This window comes from Eptesicus fuscus, chromosome 2 (genome assembly GCF_027574615.1).
Source record: "Eptesicus fuscus isolate TK198812 chromosome 2, DD_ASM_mEF_20220401, whole genome shotgun sequence".
NCBI lineage: Eukaryota > Metazoa > Chordata > Mammalia > Chiroptera > Vespertilionidae > Eptesicus > Eptesicus fuscus.
This window is the reverse complement of record NC_072474.1, coordinates 81,675,999-81,689,179: the sequence shown is the minus strand read 5'-3', so window position 1 is coordinate 81,689,179 and position 13,181 is coordinate 81,675,999.

The window sequence follows — 13,181 nt, the reverse complement described above, 5'->3', positions numbered from 1 at the left end:
TTCTAGTTAATAGTGTTGTACCATTTGGGTAATGTTTTCTGCAGCAGCTACTTGTGCCTTGCATCATATTTTCATCCAGGAAATAAATATGTTTTGAGCTATTATAATGTTAATAACAATATGCAGAAACAAGATCATGTAATGACTAAAATAAATATGAAACAATATAGTAATACAAGAAACATTGCCTGTTCTTACAATAGGAACCACAGACGCAATGGGTTCTATAGTCCAAGAGAAAAGTAATAGAAAAGCTTAATAGAAAAGGTAAGACTTAATAAAAATCATAAAGAACTGGATAAATGGAAAAGACAGGTGACAGAACAATATTCTCTCTCAGACTTTGATAGCAAGAGAGATAGTCCTACAGCTTTGGTATGAAGTACAAGTAGGATACTCCTACTTGTTAAAATCTCATGGTACTTATTTCTTGGTATACTGCAATTATCTTTTTAACACAAATTCAGCAGAGTGAATGTGAAACAGGGAATGTGAGGAATATTTAGAGAAATATAACTTATTATCCCTATAAAGATATATTTTTACAAACATTTATCTTATCTACAGATTCTCATAAATCCGGGTGAATTTTGTTGGGGAGAAAATAGTATTTTCTCAGTATGATATGGCAGCAAGAAGAGAGCAGAGTTAATAATTAAAAAGATGTAGAATGATAGACTCCACAGTATATAAACAATTATTTAGCAATATTAAACATGTACAAAGACAAAAATGCATAGGTAACTAGAATGTATTAAAACTAAATATTTTTTAATATTTAAAATGTCTTTACTATTAGATTAGATAAAATCAGAATTGATATAGTGTTTTATGATGCATAATATGTATGCATATTAACATGAAGTTTATGCCCATTACATACTCTAGACAGGAGAGTTTTAGTTAGTAGATTTTATAATGACTATCTTTGTACTCAATGTACATTTTAATTGGTTAAACATATTTTTGTTATATTTCTTGAAGTTGTGTTTACATGTGATGAAATTGCCTAATTGCATTTGACTAATCAGAAAGTACTGTGGGGATATAATCAACATATATATTTAATATATTTAAGAATTATTATATGTAATGTATTCAAAATATTTATTTTCCAACTATAATCCATTTATAATTTTCTCTTTGGTTCATGTGAGAATTTATCTATTAAACTTCTAGCTCCTTATTATACAACTCTCATTTTTTAGTTTACTGTTCTCTAAAATGACAATAGCTTTTGATTCATACTTTCTTAAATGTTATTATGATTGTTAAATTAAAAGATACAATAAAAACATTTTGAATTCAAAATTAATTATATTTTAGCCCAGCTGGTGCTGCTCAGTGGTTGAGCATCGACCTATGAACTATGAGGTCAGGGATCAATTCTTGGACAGGGCACAAGCCAGGGTTGTGGGCTTTAACCCCAGTAGGGGGCATGTAGGAGGTAGCCAATCAATGATTCTATCTCATCACTTATATTTCTATTTTGCACTCCCTCTCTTTTCCTCTCTGAAATGAATTACAATATATATATATATATATATATATATATATATATATATATACATATATATATATATGTATATATATATATATACACACACACACATATATATATATATATATATATATAAATTATATTTTATAAATATCAGCCATTAGAACAGAAATATATGGTAAGAATTACATTTTTTTGTAGCTCGGTTTTATTATGATTGTATATTTTGTAACCAAATTTATTTTTTTATGCCTCTCTCTGATATCTTATTTTGGAACAATTTAGGTTTACAAAAAGTTAATAGGTTAAAATACAAACATAGTAAGAATAACCATGATTACAATAATTAGTTAAAAGAAACACACCCCAAAAAAGATGTAAAATGTGACATCAAAAACATAAAATGTGCTGTAGGGGGAGGAAAAATGTTGAGCTTGAAAATGAGATCAAACTTGAATTGTTATCAACTTAAAATAGACTGTTGTCAATATCAGTTGTTGTGTGTAAGCTTCATGGTACCCACAAAGCAAAAAAATATAGTAAATATACAAAAAAGAAAGAAAAGAGAATATAAGCATACCACTTCAGAAAGTCATCACACACACACACACACACACACACACACACACACACAATAGCCATGATAACAACCTAAGTGTCCATTAATGGATGAAGAAAATGTGCTATATATAAAAAGTGGAATATTTTTCAGCCATAAACAAGAATAAAACCTTGCCATTTGAAACACCATGGATGAACCTTGAGAGCATTATGGTAATTGAAACAAGTTATAATGAGAAAGGTAAATATCATAGGAACACCCTGACATGTGGCTCAAAAGAATCAAGCTTTTAGACAGAACAGATTGGTGGTTGTAAGTTTCAGGGGATGGGTGTGGGAGAAATGTATGAACTTTTTTGGGACTTTTTTTTAGCTTAAATAAATTAAATAAAATATAAAGAAACTGCAAAAAAAAAAAAAACAACAGTTGCAAAGATAGGAAGGGAAGATCTCTCACACCCTTCATGCAGTTCCCCCTGATGGTATCATCTATACTAATAAAAGGGTAATATGCTAATTAGGGTGGACGTCTTCTGGACAAAGCCGCAGCGCACTGCAGCTGCAAGGGCTGAAGAGAAGGTGGAGAGGAGAGGGCCTGGCAGCCACAGTGGCTGTGAGGGCCATAGAAGAGAGGGCGGAGAGGAGAGGGCTGGAGAAGAGAGGGTGGAGAGAAGAGGGCCTGGCAGCCCCTGGCCGGGGTGTGCCGGAAGTCCCACCTCTGTGCATGAGCTGCACAGGATACACCTTTTCTGATCTCTCATTGGCTAAGCTCGTGGTACGCGACTCACAGCATTCTTGGTAACTTGGGTAATCAGAATCCAAGAAGGTGATCTAGGGTTTTTCCACCTCATTCCTGGAGGGAAAATTGAGGTCCACTGCTGTAGGGGCTAAGAAATGTCATATCCTGCCCTAGTCGGTTTGGCTCAGTGGATAGAGCCTCGGCCTGCTGACAGCAGGGTCCGGGTTCGATTCCAGTCAAGGGGATGTACCTAGGTTGCAGGCTCCTCCCTGGCCTGGGCCCAGTTCAGGGCTCATGCAGGAGGCAACCAATCGATGTGTCCCTCTCACATTGATGTTTCTCTCTGTCTTTCCCTCTCTCTTCCATGCTCTCTAAAAATCAATGGAAACATATCCTCAGGTGAGGATAAAAAAATGTAGGAAAGAAAGAAAGAAAGAAAGAAAGGAAGGAAGGAAGGAAGGAAGGAAGGAAGGAAGGAAGGAAGGAAGGAAGGAAGGAAGGAAGAAATAAATGTCGTATCCTATGAAAGAGACATCTTGAAAATGCCTAAAGAAGTCATTTTTTCGTGGTGAAGGGACTGGAGTCCATGTTGATAAAAACACCTCGGTGGCTGTGAGGGCTGGCAGCCTCAGCAGCTGGCAGTGGCAGCAGCATGGTGGTGGTGCCTTCTCTTGATCAGCCTGGTTGCCTCCCACAGAAGGAGGCCAGACTGCAGCTTAGGCCCACTCGCCAGAGAAAGTGGGCCTAAGCCGTCAGTAGGACATCCCCTGAGGGCTCTCAGACTGTGAGAAGGGGCAGGCAGGGCTGAGGGACCCCCCAGTGCACGAATTTTCATGCACTGGGCCTCTAATCCTATATAATAAAGAGCTAATATGCTAATTAGACTGAACAGCAGAACAACCATGCAGACAACCTTCCGGACAACCTTCTGGATGAAGCTGGGGTTGCAAGGGCCAGCCGAGGCAGGTGGGGCTGCGAGGGCCGAGCCCCTTGTACGAATTCTGTGCATCGAGCCTCTAGTTTTACATAACTGTGGTACATTTATAAAAATTAAGAAATTAACAGTGGTGCAATGCTTTTGCTAAGCTACAGAATTTATGCGAATTTTGCCAGTCTTTTCAATTATGTGCTTTTTCTGTGCCAAGATACTGGATCTACATTGCACTTAGTTATGCAATAAAAGCCCTCAATATGTGTCAGTTTCCTAGTATTTATTTTCAATAATTTTGCCACTTCTGAGAGTTATTGCTTGAGCCTTTTGTAGAATGTCCCTTGATTTGGATTTGTCTGGTGACTTTTCATCATGTTGAAATTACTCATCTGATATTACTTCTAAAGCCTTTTTGGATCCCCTATGGCAGAGTGACATTTAAGCTCTCAGAACATTTAAAATATACTTCTTCAAAGTAATTACCATGCTGCAATGGATAGCACTAATTTATCATCTCTGAGTCACATTTATTTTTATTTTAACATTTCAGTGTTTATTTTCCTTTCCTAAATTAGAGATTTATTTTGAGAAAAAAATATAATAATTCTGAGTCTTTTCCTTATTAAAATAAAAACCTTGCTATTTCATCACTGAAAGATTACAAGAATAATGAACTCAAATCAAATACCTGATTGCTTTTGCAAATATTGTGCCCTGAGCAGAGTGCAGTTTCTGAGAGGACATATCAACAATAAGAATCATATGATCTACTATTTAATGTAATTATGACTAGACATCTTTAATCTGTGAAGCCTCTTTTACAAATCTGAACATAATTGTGTGTTAGATGTATGCAATAACCTTTATCCCTGTGTCTTTAATAATGCAAACTTTGATTTTGTTTTGGTATAAAATGTGCTTATGCTCCTGAGAGATCTCTGAGATACGTATTTTACAATGGTGTGCTAATTGCTGTTTAGGACTTTTCTTGATGGTGATTAATAATTAGGGTCTCCTCTACTGCTTCTTTTTCTAAAAGACCTTTATCTACATGAACACTTTGACCTTTTCAATTGCATGGATTAACATTAGAAATAGGTGGTATTAATGTTTTGTCCTTTCATGCCTGGAGCTTGGAATAATGTTTGCTTTCTCAATAGCATTCAGCAAGTTTACATTTCCCTCAGTGAATGTGACTTTAAAGGTGGCTCCGTAGTGGGTCTTACTTTGGTATTCGTGAAGCTTTCAATGACACTTAGCAGTTTCGTGGTGTTTGCTGAATTTTCCTTGATGCATTCATGTCATCCTAATGATAGATTTTAACTGGGCTGCACAAATACATGCACTATTTATAAAGTTGTCTGCTTTTTATTCTTTTTTTATAACAAATTTAAAATGGCAGCTTTTGCGCCTGTCATCCAAATCTGCCAGGGAATGACAATGGTGTGAAGCAATCTTGATACTGCAGAGCTGTGTTGTAGAACTAAATGTATCTTTAATATACAGCCTCCTAATTAGGCAGATCACCTATTGTTCATTTATAGGTAGAAAGAGTGAAAAAATAATGTGATTTGAGAAAAAAAAATTATTGACATGCATACAGGAAGGAAAAGCATACTATTTAGGAAAAATGGGTTTGACACAGTAATAAAACTATGAATCAAGAATATAACAACTTGTAGTTGCCATTTATCTGTATATGCATGTTTGTTATGTAGAAATAAATAATATAAATGTTTATACATTTATGCATTTTTCACCACATATAAAAATATATACATACGTAGTGATTAAAATATATGAGCTCTATATTAAAATGTTTAACATATTAGCATATACCTAGATGTAGTACAAAGTGGAAAACAAAGTGAAACTTCGTTCACATGTTTTTCCTAATCATTTTGAGTGGACTAACAGCGCACTGGAAGTTAAACCCACAGTTTTATGTTTTATGAGTTTATTTGAACATACTTCAAATAAAGGTAAATTAGTGAGAATTTTGGCAGAAAAATCTCTTATTTATTTACACATGCAAAACTCACTTGAATGCAATCATTTGAATGCTGACATGAACAGCTATACGAGTGCCCATCCTATATAATAATAGACAAATATGCAAATTGACCATACCTCCGACACACCCAGAAGCCACGCCCACAAGCCACGCCCACCGTCCAATCAGAGCGAGTATGCAAATTAACCCAAACCAAGATGGCTACAGCCACAGAGAGCAAGGTTTCCTAGGTAACAGAGGAAGCCAAGCTTTCTGCCAGCCGTTGCAGGCCTAAGCCTCCACTCAAGCTACAAAGTTTCAATTATAGAAGGTAAACAAATTCAAACAAATGGCGGCAAAATGGAGCTTGAGAGAGCAGGCCAGGGTTGCCGCCGGCAACAGGGGAAGCAAAGCTTTCCACACACCCTGGCCGGGCCCACCCGCTTAAGGCAACAAAGTTTCAATTATAACCCCAACACAAATGGCTGCCGGGCCTCGGAGGGAGCCCCAGGCTTGGCTCTGCTCCAGGCTACAAAGTTTCAATTGTAGAAGGAAAATAAATTCCAGATACCAGGGCCTCCGCTTGCGTTGCCGGGGGTGTGGCCCGCCTGCAAACCACCACAGGCCCCTCACTCAGGCCGACCCACACCCCAAGGGTACCCCACCTTGATCAGGGACACCCTTCAGGGGAAACCAGCTGTCCTGCCCCCATGTGGACACAGGATGGCCACTACAAGATGGCCAGCAGGAGAGGGCAATTGGGAGGCACCTGGCCTGCAAGGGAGGGCAGTTGAGAGGGACCAAGCCTGCAAGGGAGGGCAGTTGGAGGTGATCAACCCTGCAGGAGAGGGCAGTTAGGGGTGACCAGGCCGGCAGAGGAGGGAAGTTGGGGGCAAAGAGGCTGGCAGCAGAGTGGTTATGGGGTGATCAGGCTGGCAGGCAGAAGCGGTTAGGGGCAATCAGGAAGGCAGGCAGGCAAGCAGTTGGGAGCCAGCAGTCCTGGATTGTGAGAGGGATGTCCGACTGCCCGTTTAGGCCCGATCCTTGGGATCGGGCCTAAACGGGCAGTCGGACATCCCTTGAGGGGTCCCAGATTGGAGAGGGTACAGGCTGGGCTGAGGGACAACCCCCCTCCGTGCACGAATTTCGTGCACCGGGCCTCTAGTGATTTAATAGTGAGAACTGTGTCTCTATAGGGCAGTATAAGGTGTGTGGATGTGCACATGTATTCACACAGGAACAGAAAGCATTTTTATAATCCAATTTTTACTTGCTCCATTATAATTTTAGTTGACACAGTACTTTATAAAGAATAAATGAATACATTATATTTGATAGGTTACTATAAAAAATGTACAGGGTAAAAATTATTTAATCCGATAATTTGCCCTTGTTTTGTAATCTTCATATGTTAAAAAGTATTCTAGATATAGTCATTTGCTTTGCTTTAAAACACTATGAAATAAATCAAGGTATTACCTTTTCCTTTAACTTTGAGAAAATTGAACTATATTGAGTCTTGACTACTTACCCAAGATGATATATACTCTAGTAGAATGATAAGCGCCTCTTAATACTTAGATTTTGTTAAACTCTGAATTTTATAATACAAATTAAGCACTAAATAGTATTATTTTTAAAAATGTATTTTTATTGATTTCAGAGAGGAAGGGAGAGAGAGAGAGAGAGAGAAACATCAATGATGAGAGAGAATCCTTAATTGGCTGCCTCCAGCACACCCCCTACTGGGGATCTAGCCCACAACCTGGGGATGTGCCCTGACCTGGAATCAAATGCTTACCTCCTGGTTCTTAGGTCAGTGCTCAACCACTGAGACATGCCAGCTGGGCTGAATAGTATTATTTTTTATAGCTCAGAAGTTTTTTGACAAATTATTCTTATTGCTCAGGAATATTTTTTGACATTTAAAAAAATCTTGTTCAACTGAAACTTGTTCCAGTGTTCAACAAGCACAATGCTGACATGAACATTTAAACCCCAAATCCAAGTACAAGCACAATGGTAGGTATTTAGTAACTAGTTGTCAAAAAAGATTGAATTAAAATGTAAACCTTTTGATTTCATTACATCATGAAACTGAATATAAAATAATCTTCCAAATGTGATGAAATAAGAAATGAACATAACTAAAACAATAAATTTATATTCTAATGAACTGTCTTGCCTAATCTAGTTTCAAGTTAGTTAATATTTCTGAGGGATTTGTAATTCCTATCCTTATATATTAACTAGAGGCCCGGTGCACGAAATTCATGAACGGGAGTGTGTGTCCCTAAGCCCAGCCTGCACCCTCTCCAATCCAGGACTGCTGGCTCCCAACTGCTTGCCTGCCTGCCTTCCTGATTGCCCCTAACTGCTTCTGCCTGCCAGCCTGATCACCCCCTAACCACTCCCCTGCCAGCTTGATTGATGCCTAACTGCTCCCCTGCCAGCTTCTTTTCCCCTAACTGCCCTCCCCTGCAGGTCTGATCACCCCTAACTGCCCTCCCCTGCAGGACTGGTCACCCCAACTGCCCTACCCTGCAGGCCTGGGTCCCCCGCAACTGCCCTTCCCTGCAGGCCCAGTCGCCCCCAACTTCCCTCCTCTGCTGGCCTGGTCACCCATAACTGCCCTCCCCTGCAGGCTTGATCGCCCCCAACTGCCCTCCCTTACAGGCCTGGTCCCTCCCAACTGCCCTCTACTGCTGGCCTGATCGCCCCCAACTACCCTACCTTGCAGGCCTGGTCCCTCCCAACTGACTTCCCCTGCTGGCCATATTGTGGCAGCCATCTTGTGTCCACATGGGGGCAGCCATCTTGTGTGTTGGAGTGATGGTCAATTTGCATATTACTCTTTTATTAGATAAGATAGAGGCCTGGTGCACAGGTTGGGGCCAGATAGTTTGCCCTGAAGGGTGTCCCGGATCAGGGTGAGGGTTCCCTTGGGGCATGAGGTGGCCTGGGTGAGGGTCCTGTGGTGATTTGCAGGCCAGCTAAGCCCCGGCAACCCAAGTGGAGGCCCTGGTATCTGGTATTTATTTATCTTCTATAATTGAAACTTTGTAGCCTTGAGCGGAGCCAAGCCTCCTGCTTGCACTGTGGCCACAGCCATTTTTGTTGGGATTTATTTATCTTCTATAATTGACACTTTGTATCCTTGAGTAGAGGCCTAGTCCAGCCAGGGTGTGCAGAAAGCTTGGTGTCCTCCATCACTGGGGGCAACTCAAGCCTCCTGCTCTCTCCAGCTCCGTAGCTGCTGCCATTTTTGTTGGGATTTATTTATCTTCTATAATTGAAACTTTGTAGCCTTGAGCAGAGGCCTGGCCCGGCCAGGGTGTACAGAAAGCTTTGCTTTCTCCATTACCAAGGAAACCCAAGCCTCCTGCTTGCTCTGTGGCCACAGCCATCTTGGTTGGGTTGATTTGCATACTCGCTCCTGATTGGCTGTTGGGTGTGACTTGTGGGTGTAGCAGAGTAATGGTTAATTTGCATATTACTCTTTTATTAGATAGAATGGGGAAGTTTATTCAGATAGGATGGGGAAGTTTATTCTGTAACAACATGAAGTATACAACAGAAAATATTAATGCAGGAAGTTAAAGCATGTTAAGTTTTCTAGGTATTTTAATTGATATTCAGTGTAGATTTAAGACAAATAATAAAATCCAAATGAGTAGAAGCATATTGAAATTTTTTCTAATTCTAATATTCAATCAGAGCAGATACATTAAAAATATATTAAATGAATTATAGAGAATATCAAAATTAGATTTTCCTAACTGGAACAGTTTGGAAGATTAGTCAAACTTGTTATTAATCACCATAAAAATTAAAATTTGTGATACAAAACAGATTTCCATTATCTAGCTTTTTATTAAAAACACTGTAGGAATTTATTTTACAGTTCTACAAACTATTCCAAAATCTCTCTAAGGATATTAAATATAGTTATTCTAAAACTTCTATTTTCTCAAATGATTATTTCCTTGGCTAAGATTGTTTTTACATTTTATTTTTGCTGGTTCTTTCTTGGTGTTTGTTCTCACAAGTTTTAGTGAGTCTTGTTGATAATAGTTATATATTTGAATTTTCTGACTACTCAAATGATTGTAGAGTATGTACTCAAAGGGTTATTCTGGTAGCTTATATTTGGGGAGTCATTCATACTGTTATCTTTTAACTTAAAAATGAAACAAAACAAAACAAAACACCACATTGGTCCAAATATCTATACTTCTAGTGTGGGTGAATCCCACTTCTTCTGTTGTCCAACAAAGAATGAGTTGGAAAGAGGCATTGACTAAGCAATTGCTCAAAATTGTATATGCTTGGTGATTTTCTCCAAACTCCTAGTAGGGTTTTTAATAGTTTTAAGGAAATGAAATAAAAATTTTATCAGAAATCCACTGAATAGTTTTCACTTTTTTATATACAGGGTAAAACATATGCAGTGTGAATTTAATATTTTCAATTTTTGCTTTTGTTTTGGCAAAGTAACATATTAAAGAACACAGCTGAGTAAGTAGAATCTTTCTTGCAGCTTTAAGTGCAGTTTTTACTGCTTACACATGACATCATAGGTTCATTAGCATATAATGATGAGAAATTAGATGGAGTTAGAGATCACTCAGCTCACTCCCATAACAATTCTTCTTTGTTTCTCCACTATCCAAGGGAAATTATACTTTGGATATTTTTTTTCTTTACTAGTTTCGAAAGAAGTTTCTTATGCACAACAAGGCTTTATTTTTATAGCCTCTATAATAATATTTGCAATTACAATATTATCATAATCACTCCTATGCCATCATAGCAGTTAAAGCAAGATATGCAATACATTTGAGAAAATGTTTCTCAAGATAAATTTTTCTACCTGTCTTTTAACTTACAGTGAAAAACATCCTTGTTATTAACTTATTTTCCTCATTTCTGTTGATGGTTCCCTCAAAGTGTTTTGAAAGATGTAGCTAACAAATTAGCAGATTGTTAGATAAGATAAGGAGCTAAATTCAAGTTATGATTTTATAATCCTATTCCTAATGCATTGTAAAATATTAGAAAACCATTTAACCTGTAGGTGAGCTTACCTATAACAACTAAAATCTTTTCTAACTTATAATTCTTTGCCATCTATAAAAATGCTCTTGTAACTTGACATTGAGAAATCTGTTTAAGAGATGTTTATTATCACTAAAACATGACAAGCATGTAATTATATTATAAACTATATCATTTTAACACATTGTTCTAAAAAAGATATGGCAGGTAGACAACTGGTAGTCATTCCTAAAAATTGTCATGGATGCTTTCAGTGGAGGCAATCAGATAATAATCCTGTGCTTTTTGAACTAAAAGCTCGATATTTTCTCACGCTGTGAACTCTAAACTACAGAGAAGTACTACTTTTGCCAAAGAGATAGAAAAGCTGTAGCAACAATGGAATCAACATCACCACTACAATTCCTGCTGTCATGCTTATGTCAGATATGACAAACTTTGAAAAGGGTCCGTGTAACTGGTATCTGCCATGTACCTTTACACTCCAGCCAATTCTAAAGCAAAGAAATAGAGGCTGTGGATTTTGTTTGATGGTGGGTAAAAATGTGTTGGTACCAAAACATAACTATAAAACGTAACTGCTAACAGATACTTGTAAAGCATCTGAAGATTATGTGTAAAACTATAGTTAGTTGATATTGAGGTAAAAAGAGTACTCAAATGATTTATGATCTCTGTGCAATCAAAGAGACAGATTATTCTCCTATTAAGAAAGTGCCCATGAACATGGGCAATAGGGTAGTGAACACTGGGGGTGTGGGTAGGTGCTGGAGGAGGAGGGTAAAGGGGAGGGGAAATGGGAGACATCTGTAATACTACCAACAATTATATATAAAACAAAAAGTGACACTTTACAGTTTCTAAAAAAATATATATATATATATATATATATATATATATATATATATATAGTTATGATTTCCAGAATCACTAAAGTGATCTAAACCCTGAACTAGAATTCTGAAGTGAAGACTCTGTTTTCAATTTCTTGATTTACTGTACCCTGTGTGGTGATGGGCAAAATCACCAGTCTCCTGGAACAGTTTATCTCCTGAACAATACTTCTCGTACAAATACTTCATAATTTTATGAAATTACGCTGTGTATTTTAGGTTCAAATCTGACTATATTTATTTTACTTCTTTAGTAGTAGTAAGGTTTTACCTGATGTCATTTATTTATTTTTGGATAAACTTAGAAAAAGACTTATATTTCCTGGCTTATTTAGAAGTTTACTGATTTTTTCATTTCCTCTAAACTATTTTAACAAAAGAACAGATGTCACTCAAGGATATAAAGAACATAGAATCTCTACAGACTGAAAAAAGGAGCTAGTCATGCTGACAGCACCAAAGCGCAGTTATTCCTGGGCTTGTAAGCAGAGGAGCAGACATCCGGGAGGAGGAAAAACTAGTCGTTGGAGCTTGAAATTTGAACTAATGCAAATATTTTTCTCCTCTTAGTTAGATCTAGCCATCTTCAATCATATGGAGGTCAGTCTCATTGATCTGCTCATGTCCTCTAAGTGCTCCACCCCCACTTGGCAAATAGTTTTTACATAGTATTGTAAGTACTTTTTCTAGAAATTCTCTTAGTTCTAACATATTTAGATGGTGACAACTTTTTGTCTTATCATCTTAAGTGATTTATAGAATTTTATTTATGCTATTTCTAAATCAGTAGCTCTCTATACATTATACACATCAGAATTATAATAATAAATAAATAACCTTTTATGGTCTTCAAATGAGCAGTGAAATATTTTGAAATTTGAATTTTCTGCAATATGTTATTTATGGCAATGATATTGAAATATGGAAATAATTGTTGGAGTTGATAATTAAAGTATACTAATTTAATTGTAGTATGAATCAAAGAAAGATCCACAATGAGAGAAAGGAGAGAGAGAGAGAAAGAGAGAGAGAGAGAGAGAGAGAGAGAGAAATTAAAGTTAATCATGGAAGAAACTACATTAATTGGAAGAGCAGTATGAGAAATACAGACAGAGAAAAGGGAGAGTCAGTGTATTGCTTTAAATTTGAAAGTCATCCCCAACAAAATAAATTTTTGTGTAATACTAAACAAATTTGGGATCAGGATAATAGAATTAAAATATTTACAGATTTTATGAAATGATACCATAGTCCCTAAATCCTAATATTTAGTGAGTAAGCAACATCTATTATCTCCTTACTCCACTACTCACATTCCAATTCTAGTAGTACAACTTTTAATTAAATATTTTATTTTTAGTGTTAGTACTAATATAAATATTGGCCAGATAAATCTTCTCTTTTTAATAAAATTATATATTTTTTATATATATTGACACATAAATGGCAATATAAAGTTGAGAATATTGGGACCTACTTACATCTGGCCTGTGGTTTGAGTTTTT